Here is a 19,453-nt window from a genome sequence, read left to right on the forward strand (position 1 = left end):
GTGGGTAGGAGATACATTGACGGAGATGGAAAGGCTACGTAATGAACACCGTGACCCGAGCCTTTTGTTTTTGACTCAACAGTCCTCTGGTTTGTTGTGTCCCACCACGAATTCCTCTAGTGTGCCAGCCTCTTCATCTCACAGTAGCACTTGCAACCTCTGTCGCTGGATGTATTCCAATCACTGTCGTCCTCTACAGCTTTTAACCACTGCAGCTCCTTCTAGTACTATGGAAGTTTTTTTCCTGATGTATTAACAGATGTCTAATCACCCTGCCCCTTCTCCTTGTCAGTGTTTTCCATGTATTCCCTTCCTCGCCGATTCTGCGGAGAACCTCCTCATGTCTTACTTATCAGTCGACCTAATTTTCGTCAGTCTTCTGTAGAACCACGTCTTAAATGCATCGACTTTCATCTTTTGCGGTTTTCCCATAGTCCCATGTTTCACATTTCAATCCTCTGCTTGAAACGCACATTCTCAGCAATTTCTTCCTGAAATTCTTATTTTTGATACTACTACAATTCTCGTGGCCAGGAATGCTCCTTTTGCCAGTGCTGGTCTGCTTTTCATGTTACGTTGCTCCGTCCGCCACGGCTTATTTTCCTGCGAAACTAGCAGAATTCTTTAAAATCAACTGCTTCGTGATCACCAATCTCGATATGAAGTTTTTCACTGTTATCATTTCCGCTACTACTCGACAACAAACTGTAGTTTTTTAGTCACTTAGCACCCATCGAGAGAAACAGTGGGCCAATAACTCGACCGTGTGGGGCACCTCTTTTACACCCCAAATTTGCGCCCTGCTTCCTTTTTTTGCCTGCAGTGGACTAGCTGCGTCTTCCCTGTAGTGTACAAGGCCGCGGTTCGCGTGACGCCTCCAGTTACGCCTCTTAGCGGGAACGGGTAGTGTTGCTGCCTTCCGATGAAGTGCGTCGGCGGGAGGAGAGAAACGCAACTGGCAGACAGGCAAGTCTGTGGGGCCACCCTAGCAGGAACGACGAGCTGCAAATACACGCCTGTTCGTCCTCTTACTCTGCGTTACTTTCACCGCATCTCGAGGTGCGAAGCATGGGTGAATGTTTATCCCTAGACACATCAGACTGTTTCGAGTAGGTATGCTGTGTGTGTGTGTGTGTGTTCATATTCTTTTGTCACGACACAACGGTAAGTGTGATGTAACAGAATGAGTGACCATATTACATATACACACATACTCCTCAAGCCACTGCACAGTGGTGAGTGGTAAATAGAGGAGGGTACCTCGAATCAGTAACAGAAGTCACTGACTGTCCTATTCCACTCGTAAATGGGACGAGAGGAGAGATACCGTCTGTATTTCTGTGTACGAGCGTTAATTTCTCTTACACTCTGGTCAAGGACAATGCGCGAGATGAACATTGAAAGCAGTAACGTCCTTGTACAGTCTGTCGGACGTACAGGTTCTCTAAAGTGAGACCCGAGTTTCTCCCGCCGCATACAATGTTCAGAAAAGTTACGGGAACGTAGCAGGGTGAAGTCGTCGACAACTGCAGATATTTCGATAGGAGCACACCGTGTCATTTGCAAAGCAAAACTGCAGCAAGTAGGAAGGTCGAGGGTACGTTGAGAAACGCCGTTTGCAGGAAGCCTACTCACGCTGACCTGTATGCACAGGCTGCTGGTGGTCACCAGCCGGCTCGGCACGAGGACGGACGTCGTACCGCAACCTGAGAGACTTTCGGCTGAGTTAACCCATCCTGGGGTCGCCTCGCGTCAGTGTTAACACACCGAAAGATAGATTAACGTGCGCTGCACTGTCGACCAACCGTGCACTTCCTCAGTACTGATAGTATCGACCTGTTGTCGCATTTCACAGTTCATAATGTATGCATCTTAGAGCGAATGTTTACTTGTCTTTCCCGTTTCGAATAATCGTTCCTTGCCAGCGACCTCGCACGGAGGTCAATATAGAGCCGAGCGTGGAGGCGCTGTGGCCCAGTTGCTGACCTCAGCTGACGCACTCAGCGTGACTGAGTAAGGCTAAAGCGTTATTCGAGTCTCAGGTGGAAACGCACTCCTGTAAGTGATGAACATTGAACTTCACTTAGAGCATCGAGTGATGCTTTAATAGTGCCAGTTGTAAATTATCGAGCACTCTTGTGGCAAATGATAGCACCAAGTGAAGCAATTCTTTTTCTCGTTCATATAAGAAAGTGAACTGATATTTCATATGCTGTAGTTGCAATGAACCAATTATAGCAATCAGAGCACCTTTAGTTATGGTCAGACAGTTGGAGTTTCGTGTGATCGTAAGACATAGCTCTTAATGCACGCACTTCCGAGCCCATGTTTAATGGACTTTTTTCTTACGTTGTTTCATACTGCCTCCTGTCAAAATATGAAAAGGAAAGAAATTGCATTAGAAGAGATTTGTATGACAGTATCAAAGACGAAGAAGTTGTCATAGTTCTTAAGGTATGCGTTTCAAAGCAAACGTTTAGAAGACTTTTTTCTTGGAACGATCGTCCCCGTGACGTCGCTGAACACCGACCGCTCCCGCTGGGAGGCCCTGTGGTGTAGCGACAGCTGCAGCTGCAGCTGCAGATGCTGATGGCGGCCACCTGGATCATACAAATACGGGCCATCCGTGCTAGACGTATAAAAAAACATTTGTTTGTATGTCAGTATCTATTGAGGTTCGTAACTACTTGTGCAGCACTGTAGACAGGAGTTCAAACATATTTATGCATGGCGGTACAGTTCAGCGCAGACCCAGGCATCGTTTGTAGCCTCCATCCTCCATCCTCACCACATGCTAATAAGCAAGACAGGTGTCAAGCCCTCTGCGGCGTAGGTCCATTGTCCCAAACCTACCAGTTATGGATTCTCCGTTCCGTATAGAATGTGGTTGAGAAGCTTAAACTCCGCTGCACTGAAATCCAGCGGAGTCAGATAGGGAGACGATCGACGGGGGGGAGGGGGGGGGACACCGCCTCCATCCGATACAAGGAGACGTGAGGTGTGGCGTCACTGCCCATCTTGCTCGAAAATGAAATCGGAAGGCGGCTGTGAAACAGCACAGACCGCCAACAGACGGAGGTAGGGCGTGCCCTGCCAGTGGCGCCCGTGTGCAGTGCGACTCAGCGCTGGTCACGAAATGGCGAGGATCACATCCTGTCGAGTGTCTCTGTCGATTGCGTGTTTACCCACCAATAAAAAATGTCGCGTTCTTTCGTTATAAGGATTTGTATGCATATACCTCTAGCCCGGACTTTCTGTCCTGTGTCAACTTGAAGATTCAGCTGCCAACCAGTGAAGAGTATCACACGCAGATAGAGCGGTTATAATGAACTGTTGTGTAGCTGCTCTCCCAACAGGCTCGGAATGCTGGAAAACATCTGAAGAATGCACGAGCCACACGCCAGATAGGAAATTTCGACCCCGCACGGAGAGGCGTAGCGATGAAACGGCTGTTTGGGCCGCGTCGAAAATTTCGTCCGCCAATGACAACGACAATACTTGGGAGAGGAGCTGAGCTGGGAGATGGATGAGGGACGAGAAGACGTGGAGGCACTGAGGAAGGCAGAGGACGCGGCCGCCCCTGCAGCCACCGCCGACATCCATCCGCCTTCCGACGCCGTGGCAGCACGGCTCCGGCCACGCCGCGACCGACGACGGCTGACAACGCGGAGGCCGCGGTTGCTGGCGGGGGCCGCCGACCCGCGCAGCACAGCTCCCAGGCGATGCGCCGCACCGAAGCAGCGCCTGCCGCCGGCAGGAGAGTGCGGCGAACCATAACGGAGAATGGTGGGGCGGTTCGTCCCCTCCTCCTTCCCCTCAATAACTGAATCGTGTCCCCGCCCACTCAAATCAGCCTCGAGATTTGTAATATTGTTTTGTTTTGTGGAAACTACGAAAATAAATACATTTCTTTTATGGTTCGATCATATAAGCAATCTTTTACATTCATACACGAAAACCCTAATGTACCATTTGTGTTCGATTTTATTTAATTATTGATATCAGTTAATTGTTGGCTCCTAACGTGGGGCAACCGCGTCAGTTGTCGGCTCGTTATTTGATGTTGGAGAGCAGAGAGAAGAATTCCTCTAGTTCGTGACAAACGACAGGACAACACTCAGTCCGCGAGCGGACAAAATCTGCGACCCGGTCGGGAATCGAACCGGGGCCCTTTCGGTTAGCAACGTGCCGAGCTGACCGCGCAGCTACGGTGTCGGACGTCCCCTGTATTACGTACGCCGTACGCACAAAAACCATTTTGCCGCAGTTCCAGTGTTGTGCACTGAATTGTAAACATTAGAGATGATCCTGGGTCGCAGACTCCCTGGCGCCTCGTGAGAGAGGAGCCAACGAAGCAAAGTAAGCATCGAAACTGGTGCCACGCCTTCCTGGCCGCACACAGGTGCGAGCAGAGCAGACGATCTTTATTCGCCACGCTTAGTCGGGATTAGAGATGGGCAAAACTGTTCTTTTCAGAGATTGGATCAGAACTGTTCACTCCCTGAAATGAATTAGCTCTTTTTCATGACTCACCACTCATTTACAATAGAAAATAAATGGAAGGCACATTGCCCTTTAAACTTGGTTTATTCCAGTACTATACCTGTATTTTGATCTTATTTGATCCTATTTTGAAGTAACACAGATAATGAGTAAGAATTTTGTATTGTTTATTGAAATTTCCACGATATGACAAAGTTTTTGATTATTGATTTATTTTGCACTATCGCGGTTTTTTGGGTAATCGGAAAATGTTGTAACTTGAGATTTACATTAACAATATATTTGACTATAATGTATTAAAATTTCATTAACCTCATACAAATACATCGCAAGCCATATATTTTTAAAGTGAACGTTTCCTTCCGAAGACGCCTAAAATCGCAAAATCCGTACCAGAATAACAGAAAAAAATATAAATTTGACTGTAAAACGAAAGTGCTGCATATAGCCTTACGCAGAATAAAACAAGGAAAATATTGGTGTATCACATTTTGCGATACGTTTATCGGTTCGCTCGTAATTAAAGTGTAAATTCAAGTGTCCATAATAAAAATCCTATAGTAAGAGGAATCATCAGGAAGCTAATCTGATCAGTTTAAACAAATAAAAATAAAATAAAAACAAATGATGTATACATAACATAATAATTTAATATACATAGCGGTATTACTACGAAGAACAATATCCAGTGGGGACGAACTCCGATGCAGAGGCGCTGAGTTGAGCAGGTCGAGCCGCGAGCTGTATTACTGCGTGAGCTGAGACCGCAGAGACCAGAGTGACACCTGAGTCGCTTTGCTCAACGCTCTGGCTAGAGTCGAGACGGTGGGGCGAGCGTTGAGCGGGCGAGTTCCGAGGGTGGGGGGAGCGGTGAACTCACCCGCTCCGAGACAAATCGTCCGTTCCCTTGCGAGCAGGTTGTTGCAAGTAGTTCCTATGTTATCCGCTAGGTGGCTCTCTGTCCTGTTGCTCGCATCAACTGCCCAGAGGGCAGGACGTGCGACTGAAACGATCGCCGACAGAGTGCGATGCGAAGTTAAGCTGCGCCAGACACTGCACGCGGCAGACGACGCACAGAGACGGCAGGGCATATGTGAAACACAAAATCCAATGGGGCACTGCACAATGCAGGCAGCCAAGATAGAAGCAGGGCAGAAGCCAGCACCGGCTGTGTTGTGTGGCGTGCACTGTGCTGTGACCAGCAGAGGCGCTGCTGATATGCTCCGTCTCTCTCTCTCTCTCTCTCTCTCTCTCTCTCTCTCTATCTGCCATGGGAAACGTTTGGAGCTACCGTTCTTTTTTTCTGAATCACTGATTGTTCACTCCTTTGAAAGATTCAACTCTATGAATTAGTTCAAGAGCGGATCCCCCATCTCTAGTCGGGATGCGTCGGAACGCCCACTCCGCCTCGCGGCCGTAATTAGGCGTTCGCGGCCAGACGAGCGCACACGCGGCCTCGCCTGCCGCCGATACCTGCACGCAACAGCCGGGGCGGAAAGCGGGGAGGCGGGACTGAAGCAGAGGCTGCGTCGCCAGCTACCAGCCCCGCGTTCCTATCGTGGCCGCCGCCAGCTCCTGAACACGTTAAGAGATTCAGCGGTACTACGCCTGCGGAATACGCCAGCAGGAGTGAAGTGTACACTGCCTGTCAGGGGAAGGTGAAACCCGCAGAAGAGTAGGAGAAAACGAAATGAAAGTTCACGACTTGAGACGTTATGTCATTATAGTATCACACATTATTTCGACGGAAGGAATCCTAGGCTTTAAAGTCCCATCGACAACGAGGTCGTGCCGTGTGGAATCGTAGATCGATAACACCTTCACCGGCGTCTCATAGTTGGCAACTGGAGCTGACATTTCCGAGAGAAGCCGACAGGGATAGTGCGGGCATGCAGTGTTGCGCGCCCGCTGGTCCCCACTACGAACGCCCTCCGCCGCCGCGACGTAGGACGGCGCCGGCTGCTCGGCCCGATTTCAGTCGCAGTCTTCAGTCAAAACATGGTTCAAATGGCTCAGAGCACTATGGGGCTTCACACCTGAGGTCATCAGTCCCCTAGAACTTAGAACTACTTAAACCTAACGAACCTAAGGACATCACACACATATATGACGGTAGTATCTGTTCCCGAAAGAACAGTTACTGTGGATGACCATGCAGCTTTGCTAGAAATGAATTATAATTAAATGGACACCCTAGCTGCAAACAGGCGTTGATGTACTTCATTGGGGACATGTTGAAAATGTGTGCCCCGAACGGGACTCGAACCCGGGATCTCCTGCTTACATGGCAGACGCTCTATCCATCTGAGCCACCGCGGGCACAGAGGATAGTGCGTCTGCAGGGACTTATCCCTTGGACGCTCCCCGTGAGATCCACATTCCCAACATGTCCACACCACTACTTTCGTGGACACGTGAAGGGATAAGTCCCTGCAGACGCACTATCCTCTGTGCCCGCGGTGGCTCAGATGGATAGAGCGTCTGCCATGTAAGCAGGAGGTCCCGGGTTCGAGTCCCAGTCGGGGCACACATTTTCAACATGTCCCCAATGAAGTACATCAACGCCTGTTTGCAGCTAGGGTGTCCATTGAATTATAATTCACATCACACACATCCATGCCCGAGGCAGGATTCGAACCTGCGACCGTAGCGGTCACGCGGTTCTCAGACTGAAGCGCCTAGAACCGCAAGGCCAGTGCGGCCGGCGTACGGCCAGCAGTCTCGCCGCAGTTGTAACACGGGCTCCCATCAGATCGCAGGAGTTAAGCGCCTGTCGGGCTACCGTCCGGATGGGTGACCATCCTGGTCTGCTGAGCACTGTTGCCAAGAGAGGTGCTCGTGGCCATTGAGAGGCCAAGTGAGGTGCTGCTCGACTGAGAATCAGCAGGTCCAGCCACGAAAGTTACCACCAGCTGGGAGAGCAGTGTGCTGACCAAAAGCCACTCCCTACCTGCATCCAGCGACTCCCATCAGCAGCGGCTGACGCGGCTGTCGGTCGGTACTGTTGGGCCTTCCGAGGCCTGCTTGTCCGGAGTTTAAGTTTTACAGTATGCGCCGACGTAATACTGTGACGCTGCACCCCCTCTGTCCTCGTTGGATGCAATGATTCAGCTGGGTGAGATGTCATACAGCCGTTATAGCCTGACCTTAGGCTAGCTGGCCCGCAGCTATTTAACTGCCCTCGATATCTCGGATACTGGAACTGGGACGGTGGTCCATATTCTACTGGAGACAATTCATTCCTTACTACGAGGCGGCGTTACCCATCAGCAGTTGCCGCTTCCCACTCACGACACCACTGCCTTGCTGTCTTAACGGCAACCTGCCCGTGGGACGGTAATTCTGCTACTAGGCTCCGACCAGTGATGCGAGACGGCACGGAATGGTGCGCTGAGCCCATTGCCTGTTCTCCGATAGCAGGCGTAGAGGTCAAGGGGTTAGAGCGTACGGCGACCGCCAGTTGTGTCGGTCAGATGCGGTCGTCTGGAACCTCAGCGACGACAGTGCCTGCGCTCACGCTCAGCCCTACAGTCCGACACGGACTCGCTGCCGCATCCCTTATCCCAGTCCCCCACACATCTGCAGCTGGCCAAATGGAGAGCCAAGGCGAAGCCCCTTTCAAACTCTGTCACTCGCTGATAACGCCGACTCACACGTGTACGCGGCATCTCCGTGTCCTGTTCAGTGATCACTGACGCTGTTCGCGCCCCTTTATACGGTAACACCCGGCAAGTCTGGTTACAGCAGACAACGCCTATATCACTGATGCACTATAGTGGCCGTCACACTTGCCGCTGAGAAATGCAACTCTACTCTTTCCAAATAATTTGTATACCCGCCGATGGTATGTACGTGTACGAAGGTAAATCGAGCAGTGTGGATCTGAAAATCTTACGTCGGATAAACCCGGCGCTATGTCTCCTGCGTTGCACCGAACATACATGCAACACACGGGTAGGAAAATAAATTTACCCTATCAGACCACAAGTTAACGGAGTAACGGATGTTCAGTTTCGAAAGGACATCTCTGAGCTGCTCAGCTAACGGTTTCTCGGACAGAGTTATTAAAAAGGCAATCGAGATACCAGTGACGACGAATCTCGTTATTACGGTACTCGCATTTTCGTCATATTATTACTGAAGTTCCATGTTGTGCTCTAGTAAGGGCATCTGTTAGCGCGAGTATGCTGACGATAGCGCGCTTATGTGCCGTCAAATAAAGGCTGTCGCACAGAGATAGTCACTTTTGAAATGGCCGGCATTTTTGCTCTAGCAAATTGGCACTCTGAACGTTGCATGAATGTAGTCTGTCTTTCGTGTGGCTGGTAGTGGAGTAGTGGAGCGGAACAGCATCATGTTATATTGCAAAAAAAGAAAAAAACATGTTAGGTACAAGTAGGAATCGAATATATCCACGATTTTTGTCTATTATCGGCATTGATACTGGCAAAATATCGGCCCCAGGGATTCCAGTTCCTTGTAGAATGTTCTAATTTCAAGTCTGAAGTCGGATTACAAATGACAGAAGAAATGTATTTCGAATCAAGTAACTACAAATTTACAATTTCGGACTTTTACTTTTACTTGTACTGTGAAACCTTCCTTCTTTCCAAATTTGATCTTTCTAGGTGAACAAGAAGCACCCTCCAGTTCTTGCTGAGGCAGTCTTCGAATATCAAAAAGACATGAATGATAGTATCTTTTGATTGCATTGATACATAAGCTTAAAATTCTTACACCACGAATACACTGATTTTAGTATGTAACGTATGTCTGAACTTAATGCGCCAAATTGTTCCACAGGGAAAGGTTCGTAACAGGTGGGCAGACAAACAGGCAGACGGATAAAATATGACAAAGAAATTATTTTTTCCTGTTATATGCTTACAAATTAAGACTTTTCGGATTCTTTTTTCCTTCACTCGTACTGTGAAACCTTGCTTGTTGCGAAATTTCGTGATTCTAGGTCAGCAGGGTTTGATGGCTGACTTTTCGAGCATCAGAATAGCTGACATAAATGGCCGTATATTGTGACTGAAATGATGCTTAAAATGTATATACTACCTAGGGCACAGTACATCTTAACATATGACCTAAATTAATACGTCTAATCGCTCCTTAGAAAAAGTGTTTTTTAATTGTCGGACAGACAGACGGACTACAATACGATCCTAAAGGTTTGCGTTTGTACCGGTAGAGGTACTAAACACTAGAAATTATTAAAAATTTGGTATTTGCGCAAAGACTGTTATCAAACTCCGCGGTCGGTTTGATCAGCCTAAAACCCAGATTACGTCGACTGTTATGAAGCCGATAGTTAAATTTGTGGAAACTGCTTTAGTTGTGGACATCAAACCCTCGGGGCCCCCACGTGTTAATAGTTACGCTGAAAGTGTCGGCATCGGGAGTGATGATTTTAGCCCGCATCTCGTGGTCCTGCGGTAGCGTTCTCACTTCCCACGCCCGTGTTCCCGGGTTCGATTCCCGGCGGGGTGAGGGATTTTCTCTGCCTCGTGATGGCTGGGTGTTGTGTGCTGTCCTTAGGTTAGTTAGGTTTAAGTAGTTCTAAGTTCTAGGGGACTGATGACCATAGATGTTAAGTCCCATAGTGCTCAGTGCCATTTGAACCATTTTTTGAGTGATGATTTTACCAAGTCCACTGAAATCTATTCGCCGACGTTCACGAGAAATGGATAGTCCTAGAATCAGCGTGCACCGAATTCTGTAAAAAGATTGGGATCTTTGAGCCTGTAATAGTTGAGTGACGTAAGAACTGTGCGTAAACGATCACTGTAACCGCTGGACATCCCAGTGCGTGCTTGTGAGACAAAGGCCGGACGACGGTTTCACGAAGAAAATAATGTTCGCTGGTCAGGAGCACTTTCTGCAGAATGATTGCGTCCGAAAGCAAAACTGCAGGATTTTGGAAAACGGGAAAGCCTCGAGTAATCATGGGGGAGCCACGCTGCATCCACAGCGAATGAGGGCGAGCGGCGGCCCCTGGGGCGTGGCGTGCCACTGCGTGGGCGGCGCCGGGCACAGTGGGCGGCGAGCGCTGCCGCAGTACATCGAGGGAGCGCCGAAGGGGTTTGCTTTGAAAAAGATGTCGCAACCTCTCAAGCACTGATTGCAACAACGGACTTGTTACGGTAGATGATCCATGGCCGGGTTTTCCTGATAAGGAAAAGCTGAACGAAGCGAAAAAGAGCGTAAAGAGAGCAATGAGAGAAGCATTCAACGAATTCGAACATAAAACATTGGCAAACAATCTAAACAAGAACCCTAAAAAGTTTTGGTCATATGTAAAATCGGTAAGCGGATCTAAATCCCCTATTCAGTCACTCGTTGACCACGATGGCACCGAAACAGAGGACGACCGAAGAAAGGCAGAAATACTGAATTCAGTGTTCCGAAACTGTTTCACTGCGGAAAATCGTAACACGGTCCCTGACTTCAGCCGTCGCACGGACGCCAAAATGGAAAATATTGAAATAAACGATATCGGAATTGAAAAAAAACTGCTATCACTTAGTAGCGGAAAAGCATCCGGACCAGACGAGATACCCTTAAGATTCTACAGTGATTATGCTAAAGAACTTGCCCCCTTTCTATCAGCAATTTATCGTAGATCGCTGGAAGAACGTAAAGTACCTAGCGACTGGAAGAAAGCGCAGGTCGTTCCCATTTTCAAGAAGGATCATAAATCAGATGCGAATAATTATAGGCCTATTTCGCTTACGTCAATCTGTTGTAGAATAATGGAACATGTTTTGTGTTCTCGTATTATGACGTTCTTAGATAATACAAATCTCCTTCATCATAACCAACATGGATTCCGCAAACAGAGATCATGTGAAACTCAGCTCGCCCTATTTGCCCAAGAAATTCACAGTGCCGTAGACACTGGCGAGCAGATTGATGCCGTATTCCTGGGCTTCAGGAAGGCATTTGATACGGTTCCGCACTTACGTTTAGTGAAAAAAATACGAGCTTACGGAATATCGGACCAGGTTTGTGATTGGATTCAGGATTTCGTAGAAGAAAGAACACAACATGTCATTCTTAACGGTTCAAAATCTGCAGATGTAGAGGTAATTTCGGGAGTACCGCAAGGAAGCGTGATAGGACCTTTATTGTTTACAATATACATAAATGACTTAGTTGACAACATCGGTAGCTCAGTGAGGCTATTTGCAGATGACACGGTTGTCTACAAGAAAGTAGCAACATCAGAAGACTCGTACGTACTCCAGGAAGACCTGCAGAGGATTAATGCATGGTGCGACAGCTGGCAGCTTTCCCTAAACGTAGATAAATGTAATATAATGCGCATACATAGGGGCAGAAATCCATTCCAGTACGATTATGCCATAGGTGGTAAATCATTGGAAGCGGTAACGACCGTAAAATACTTAGGAGTTACTATCCGGAGCGATCTGAAGTGGAATGATCACATAAAACAAATAGTGGGAAAAGCAGGCGCCAGGTTGAGATTCATAGGAAGAATTCTAAGAAAATGTGACTCATCGACGAAAGAAGTAGCTTACAAAACGCTTGTTAGTCCGATTCTTGAGTATTGCTGATCAGTATGGGACCCTTACCAGGTTGGATTAATAGAAGAGATAGACATGATCCAGCGAAAAGCAGCGCGATTCGTCATGGGGACATTTAGTCAGCGCGAGAGCGTTACGGAGATGCTGAACAAGCTCCAGTGGCGGACACTTCAAGAAAGGCGTTACGCAATACGGAGAGGTTTATTATCGAAATTACGAGAGAGCACATTCCGGGAAGAGATGGGCAACATATTACTACCGCCCACATATATCTCGCGTAATGATCACAACGAAAAGATCCGAGAAATTAGAGCAAATACGGAGACTTACAAGCAGTCGTTCTTCCCACGCACAATTCGTGAATGGAACAGGGAAGGGGGGATCAGATAGTGGTACAATAAGTACCCTCCGCCACACACCGTAAGGTGGCTCGCGGAGTATAGATGTAGATGTAGATGTAGAATTAGACACCAAGATCGTACGACTTGACCCCGTGTGTTTTCCTCTTGTAGGTGTATTTGAACATTTGTGTGTACGCAACTGATGATCACATGCGGAACACAAGACTGCGATTCAGCGTGTAATAACAGGATTAGAAGCGCAAGTATGCCGAAAAGTTAAGGAAAATTTCATCGAAAGAAGGAGAGTGTGGTGTGCAACAGGCCCTGTCGATACTGTCTAACGACGCATCCACTGGGCGGACATTCCTCTTTGCTTGTTCTGCATTGCCCTTCGTAGACGATTCTCCGGAAGTGCGTGATGCACGCACTGAACACAATCATCGGTCTACACCTCCTCCCTTCCATGACCATTTGCATCGCGACGAACATTTGCACGCCCTGCTTCCCAGTTCCTCTGCCATCGCCGCGCTTGGATGTCACTCACGGCAGTAATGTGTGAGCTGCACGAAATCTGACGGAACCCCTCAGCACGTAGAAACCGCATGACGGCGCACACTTCACAGCTGGCGGGAGAGTTCTCTGTTGCAGGCTGCGCGCTCACAGCTGAAAAGCGTGACGTGACGGGATCTGCGGGCATACTGGAGACACTGCGCAAAGCCTGATCTGATTTGTCAGTACGGTCTTAATTTGGCGACAGATCGGTGCCTCAGAGAGATGTAGACCTCTTACTAATCTGTGTGACCAGGGTATTAAAGAGATCGATAGTTAAATTACGTATTAATACGAAACTCTTGTGACGTTTTTATCTCGACATCTCCATGAAACATGTACGGCAAGGAACCCAACTGAGCACAGAGGATTTCTTTTCTTTCCTCTTTGCTTTTTCTTTTTTTGCACTGACAGAAGGTTTTGGCGACTCCTCGTTCTGTACGAATGAGTGACGCGCTGTGATCTCGGCGGCTCAGTGGGGGTGCGGCCAAAGGGGCGTGCCGCACTGCCAGCACGGAGCCGCAGTCAAAGGCTTGGCCGGCTCCCAGAGACCTCCCCTCTGTCTCTCTCTACAGCTGACCGGGACGCCAGTCCGAGGGGATTTGTCAGGCTGTCCGTGAGCGATGGATGCTGGCGGCCGACACAGTCTTCTCTGGGCAAAGTCTCGTCTTGCACTGGCGCGACCTTCTCTCGTGTCCGTATACTTCTCATAAGGTGGTGAACAGCTCGCGAGACGGGGTTGTAGCTTACCCCCGATGTTATTGAACGTGCACTTTGAACAAGCAGTAAAGGAAACCAAAGAAGAAATTGAAGTAGGGATTAAAGTTCAAACAAAAGAAATTAAAAGTTTGAAGTTTGCTGCTGACGCAATAGTTCGGTCAAATCAGGTGATGATAAGGGAGCCAGGTTAGGAAACGAGGCACTTATAGTAGCAGATGAGTTTTGCTATTTGGGCAGCAAAATAAGTGACGGAGGCCGAACTAGAAAGCATTTAAAATGTACGCTGGCAGTGGCAAGAAAAGTTAGCATCGAGCATAGATTTAAGTGTTAGGAAGTATTTTCTGCAAATATTTGTGTTGGGTATAGCCATGTATCGACAATAAACAGTTTAGACAAAGAGAATAGAAGCTTTCGGAACGTGGTGCTACAGAAGAATGTTGAAGATTAAGTGGGTAGATGACGTAACTCGTGAGGAGGTACTGGACAGAATTCGGGAGAAGAGGAATTTGTGGCACAACTTGACTAGAAGAAGGGATCGGTTGGTAGGACACGTTCTGAGGCATCAAGGGATCACCAGTTAAGTACTGGAGGGAAGCGTGAGGGGTGGAAAATCATAGAGGGAGACCAAGAGATGAATACACTATGCAGGTTCAGAAGGATGTAGGCTGCAGTAGGTACTGGGAGATGAAGAGGCTTGCACGGGATAGAGTAGCATGGAGAGCTGCATCGAACCAGTCTTTGGACTGAAGACTACTACAAAAACAGCAGTGTGTGTCCGTGCTTTTGCACAGTCCAAAGCTGTCGTTACATTGTCCAACCAACCTGAAGAGAACGAAGTAACGGTCTTGTCCTATGCCCAAAGAGTTCCCTGCTTCGAGGATATCGAAACTGACAGGGTTCGTTTCCATTAACACGTAGGTGTTTCGCCTGCTGAAGGCTGACGAAGCATTAAAAGCATCATCAGAGCTAACGTGGATTTTTATTGCCGTGCATAGCACTTTTCAACTGTAGCGTTTTGAGACAGCTTCTAGAGTTGTCGCTTGCACAGTGAGTGGTTACCGCACCTGACAACGCAGTTCGGTGTGTTCGCCTCGGTAGCTGAGAGGTCAGCGCGGCGAACCGAAGGGGCCCGGGATCGGTTCCCGGCCGGGTCGGAGATTTTCTCCGCTTAGCAAGTGGGCGTGCCGTAAGATCGTATCGTCAAAATTGACACTACTGTTGAGACGGGTGAACGGGCTCGACCCGAAAACCAATGGAGTGAAAAAGAAAGCCGGTTCGGTGTGCGATAATGAGAAACCTGGCGACGCAGCCAGCCCAGAAGACGGAGCGCCGCGGCGTGGGGCGCGTCGTGGCGAATCTGCGCTGATGGCCCGTGCCGTCCACCGCCGGCCTGATGGGTGTGGGCCGAGCACAGCCGCCCTAATTACCGGCCATTTAATAGTCGCGCCGCCGCCGCCGCCGTGCCGGGGTCAGCGACCTCCGCCGCTGCCAAGAGGCGCGCCAGCTGCGCGCTGGCGACGTGCGGCGTCGGCGCCAGTCGCGCTCGTACTCGTCCTCGTGAGTCCATTACACAGACAAGTGCGACCACCAGCTAAGTACCGCGTCGGTGCAGCTTCGGAACGAATACGGAACCGATTCTGCGCAGACGACGACGGACGAGCGCTCGACAGGGGCACGTGGCGCGCTGCTCGCCGACCGCTGTAGTTGGCAACGGACAGCCGCCTCACGCCACGTAGACACTTTTATTGTTCCACGATGGCCGATTTCGACAGTGTTATGCCGCCATCGTATGACCTTGTTATAAAATTGCCATGTTATAAAACTTCAGATGACGCTGCGAGGTGCCGGGGCTAGCAGTGTATTTAACACTCTTCTAGAAGCTACATATGTACATGATGCGCTAAGCCCCCCCCCCCCCCCCTATTCTAACTCCGACTTTTGCTGTTGCACAAGGATTAAAAAAAGTACGCGAACTGACTCTAATCAACCCTGCCAGTGGAGTAGAAGAGAGTTTGGCACCTGCAATAATTTAATTTCGTAAATAAGTTACATAAACGAAAGCCTCATTAACATAGTGAGGAATGATAGGGTTGCTCTACCGATTGACAGAATGAAAGTTCTGTCCAAAATAACAATATGATTTATTAAGACTAAACACAAAATAATAAACAAAAACACATGAAATATTTACAATACATCAAATTGGCTCAAATTGGATACTCAAACAAACGCTGTGAATGTGAAGTTGTCCCTAAACTAGATTGTGAGGATTATGACGAAGTGGTATGTGCAGCCAATTCCTTGCAACTCACATCTTAGAGAAAACACATAGCCAACCCAACATTAATTGCTGCTACCCAAGACAGAACAAAGTTAGAAAAAAGACGAACAGGCGCGCTCTGCTGAGCTCTGATTATCACCTAGGAAAATCCCTATCTGCCGGTGCTGCGGACATACATTACCAAACTGGCTTCTTGAGTGCCAGGACACAATCTGGCGTACCGGAGCCGTTGGCTGGTTGCTTCGACGTCCTCGACCGAAAAGTGAGAGCCGACTCCCCACTAGAGCACCCGTACAAAACCGAACCCAGAACATTCCCGCCCCCACGACAGTGGCCGTGGTTAAACGTTCCAATCAGCAACTCGAAAACCGGCGGAAAATTCCACTCCATTGCCGGAACGCTACCATTCCACCAATGGAGATTCTTGGCGCCAATTTCTGCGCCGATCTTGCTACGTCACGGAGCTATGCCCTGAGCAAGCCAATCACAGTTACTATTTTGCAGAAAGCGCGGGAATTTTCCCGCCACAGCTGCCTGGGTACACAAGTCATTCCCACGCCTCGCTGGTAGCCCGCCAGAAAGTGTTTTCGCTAAGTTTCTGCGAAGTAACGGAACCTCTAGCCCAGCCGCTGCTTCAGGCCCTGCGGGCGTGCCTCTTGACAATGTCGGCGTCTGGAAAGCATTCACTCGACTCCCTCACACCTGTCGGCTTACCCTTTCAAAGTCAAACAGAGCCCGCCTGTCACTGGACCACCCGGGTGACGAGAGACGCTGCGTGGGAAGTCCGCGTGTGAAGGAATAGCAACTTTCCACCGCATGCAATTACAGAGGAGAATCGTAAGATAGAAATATGAGAGGGGGCTCATGCCACCTCTCAACGGCAGCACAAGACTGCTGAAACCGGTCATCCTGGATCAGTAAAAGTGTCTACACCGCGATCGCGGCGTACGTAGTGCGTCCACTTGCACGTTCTCGATAGTTTCCGGGGTTAGGTAGCACCAGACACGCAATTACTGTAACTTACGGACTGTCAGTTTGCGGGCGAGGAGCTAGCATCTGATGGCGTCCGAAATATGATCCATCGGGCTTATGGTTCAAATGGCTCTGAGCACTATGGGACTTAACATCTGAGTTAATCAGTCCCCTAGAACCACTTAAACCTAACTAACCTAAGGATATCACACACATCCTTGCCCGAGGCAGCATTCGAACCTGCGACCGTAGCGGTCGCGCGGTTCCAGACTGAAGCGCCTAGAACCCCTCGACCACTCCAGCCAGCGACCCCACCGGGAATCGAATCCGGGATGCCGTGCGCGGGAAGCGAGAATGCTACCGGAAGACCACGAGCTGCTGACAAATAAACGCTACATAACATAAATTAAGAGTTTCGAGTGATTTTTACCTAAAATCTCAGTTTAAACGAGTAGAGGTCTCACAGACCCCCCCCCCCCCTCATACTCTTATGTTACAGAAAAAGCGCGTCGTGACTTAAATAGATAATTACACGTCATGTATCACGTGCTGCGACTTTCGTGCCGTCTAGCGTATTTCTGTTTTAACCCCACCCCTCTTAATTTTTATTACACATGTAGTGGGGGTACGCTACAGTGTTTCAATCTACACCTGCACTGCTACTCTGCAAGTCACACTTAATTGACTTACAGAGGATTCATCGAACCACCTTCACAATAATCCTGTAAATCCACTCTCAGATAGTGCGCGAAAGAAGCAAACACCTACATTTTTCGGTGTAAGCTCTGATTTCTCCTGTTTTGTTACGAAGATCGTTTCTCCCCGTGTAGATGGGTGTCAATAAAATATTTTCGCATTCGTAGGAGTAAGTTTGTGATTGAAGTTTCGTGAAAAGAGCTCACGGCAAAGAGAAACGCCTTTGTTTTGCCGATACCCTTGACGCTGTCTCTCCTGTTTCTCGATAATACTAAACGTGCTGCCCCTCTGTGAACTTTCATGGTGTACTCCGTTTATACTGTCTAGTAAGAATCCCACGGTGCGCATCAGTACTCCAAAAGAGGGCGGACAAGGTAGTGTAAGCAATCTCTTTAGTAGATCTGTTGCATCTTTTAAGGGTTCTGCTAATAAGATGCAGTCTTCGGTTTTCCTTCACCACATTTTCTATGCGTTCTTTGCAATTGAAGTTCTTCGTAATTGTAATTTAGTTGATTTTATGGCGGTTAGATTTAACTGACTTATCGTGTAACCGAAGTTTAACGGATTCCTTTTAACAATCATGTGGATGACCTAACACTTTTCATTATTTAGGGTGAATTACCAATTTTCAGACCACACAGATAGTTTATACATACGTTTGCAATTTGTTTTGATCTTCTGATGACTGGACTAGACGATAACCGCAGCAGCATCTGCAAACAGGCTGGGCGCCTCTTCAGATTGTCTCCGAAATCGTTTATATAGATAAGGAACAGCAGAGAGCCTTGGAGAACGCCAGAAATCATAAAAATGTGTGGAAGTCTTATGGGAATTAACTGCTAAGGTCATCAGTCCCTAAGCTTACACACTACTTAACCTAAATTATCCTAAGGACAAACACACACACCCATGCCCGGGGGAGGAAATTTGATTACAGGCCGCTTGTGTGGTACAGTGTGAAAACCCTTTTGGATATCTAGAAATACCGAATCAATTTCAATTTGAAATCTCTTGTCAGTACCACTCAACACTTGGTGTGTGAAGAGCTAATTGTGTTTCACAGTAACGGTATTTTGTAAATTCATATTGACTATGTGTCAATAGAGCGGTTTCTTCGAGGTAATTCATAATGTTGGAACACAATATATGTTCCAAAATCCTGCTACATATGAGCGTTAATGATTTGGACCGCAAATATAGTGAATCACTCCTACAACCTTTCTTGAATATTGGTGTAACCTGTGTAATTGTCCAGTCTTTGGGTACGGATCTTTCGTCGAGCGAGCGATCGTTTATGATTGTTAAGTACGGAGCTATTGCATCAGCTTACTGTGATAGGAAGGCTTGCTTTTGTTAAGTGATTTAAGTTGCATACGACACGAGAAATGAGCAGCCGGTCGGAGGAAGTGGTGGCCAGGTACAGGGTGTTTCAAAAATGACCGGTATATTTGAAACAGCAATAAAAACTAAACGAGCAGCGATAGAAATACACCGTTTGTTGCAATATGCTTGGGACAACAGTACATTTTCAGGCGGACAAACTTTCGAAATTACAGTAGTTACAATTTTCAACAACAGATGGCGCTGCAAGTGATGTGAAAGATATAGAAGACAACGCAGTCTGTGGGTGCGCCATTCTGTACGTCGTCTTTCTGCTGTAAGCGTGTGCTGTTCACAACGTGCAAGTGTGCTGTGGACAACATGGTTTATTCCTTAGAACAGAGGATTTTTCTGGTGTTGGAATTCCACCGCCTAGAACACAGTGTTGTTGCAACAAGACGAAGTTTTCGACGGAGGTTTAATGTAACCAAAGGACCGAAAAGCGATACAATAAAGGA

The 19,453-nt window shown here is 48.2% G+C and overlaps 1 protein-coding gene and 2 non-coding genes across 3 annotated transcripts in view; 2 read left to right on the forward strand and 1 right to left on the reverse strand.

Moving 5' to 3' along the window:
• The window catches only part of LOC126106274 (activating transcription factor 3), a 609,251-nt gene that overhangs the window by 393,408 nt on the left and 196,390 nt on the right, over positions 1–19,453 (forward strand). The window lies entirely within an intron of this gene.
• Trnat-ugu (transfer RNA threonine (anticodon UGU)) lies at positions 6,749–6,823 on the reverse strand. Its single transcript has one exon. It is a non-coding gene; the product is annotated as a tRNA-Thr (tRNA).
• Positions 6,956–7,030, forward strand: Trnat-ugu (transfer RNA threonine (anticodon UGU)). The gene has a single exon. It is a non-coding gene; the product is annotated as a tRNA-Thr (tRNA).

Source organism: Schistocerca cancellata, chromosome 10 (assembly GCF_023864275.1).
Source record: "Schistocerca cancellata isolate TAMUIC-IGC-003103 chromosome 10, iqSchCanc2.1, whole genome shotgun sequence".
NCBI classification, from domain to species: Eukaryota; Metazoa; Arthropoda; class Insecta; order Orthoptera; family Acrididae; genus Schistocerca; species Schistocerca cancellata.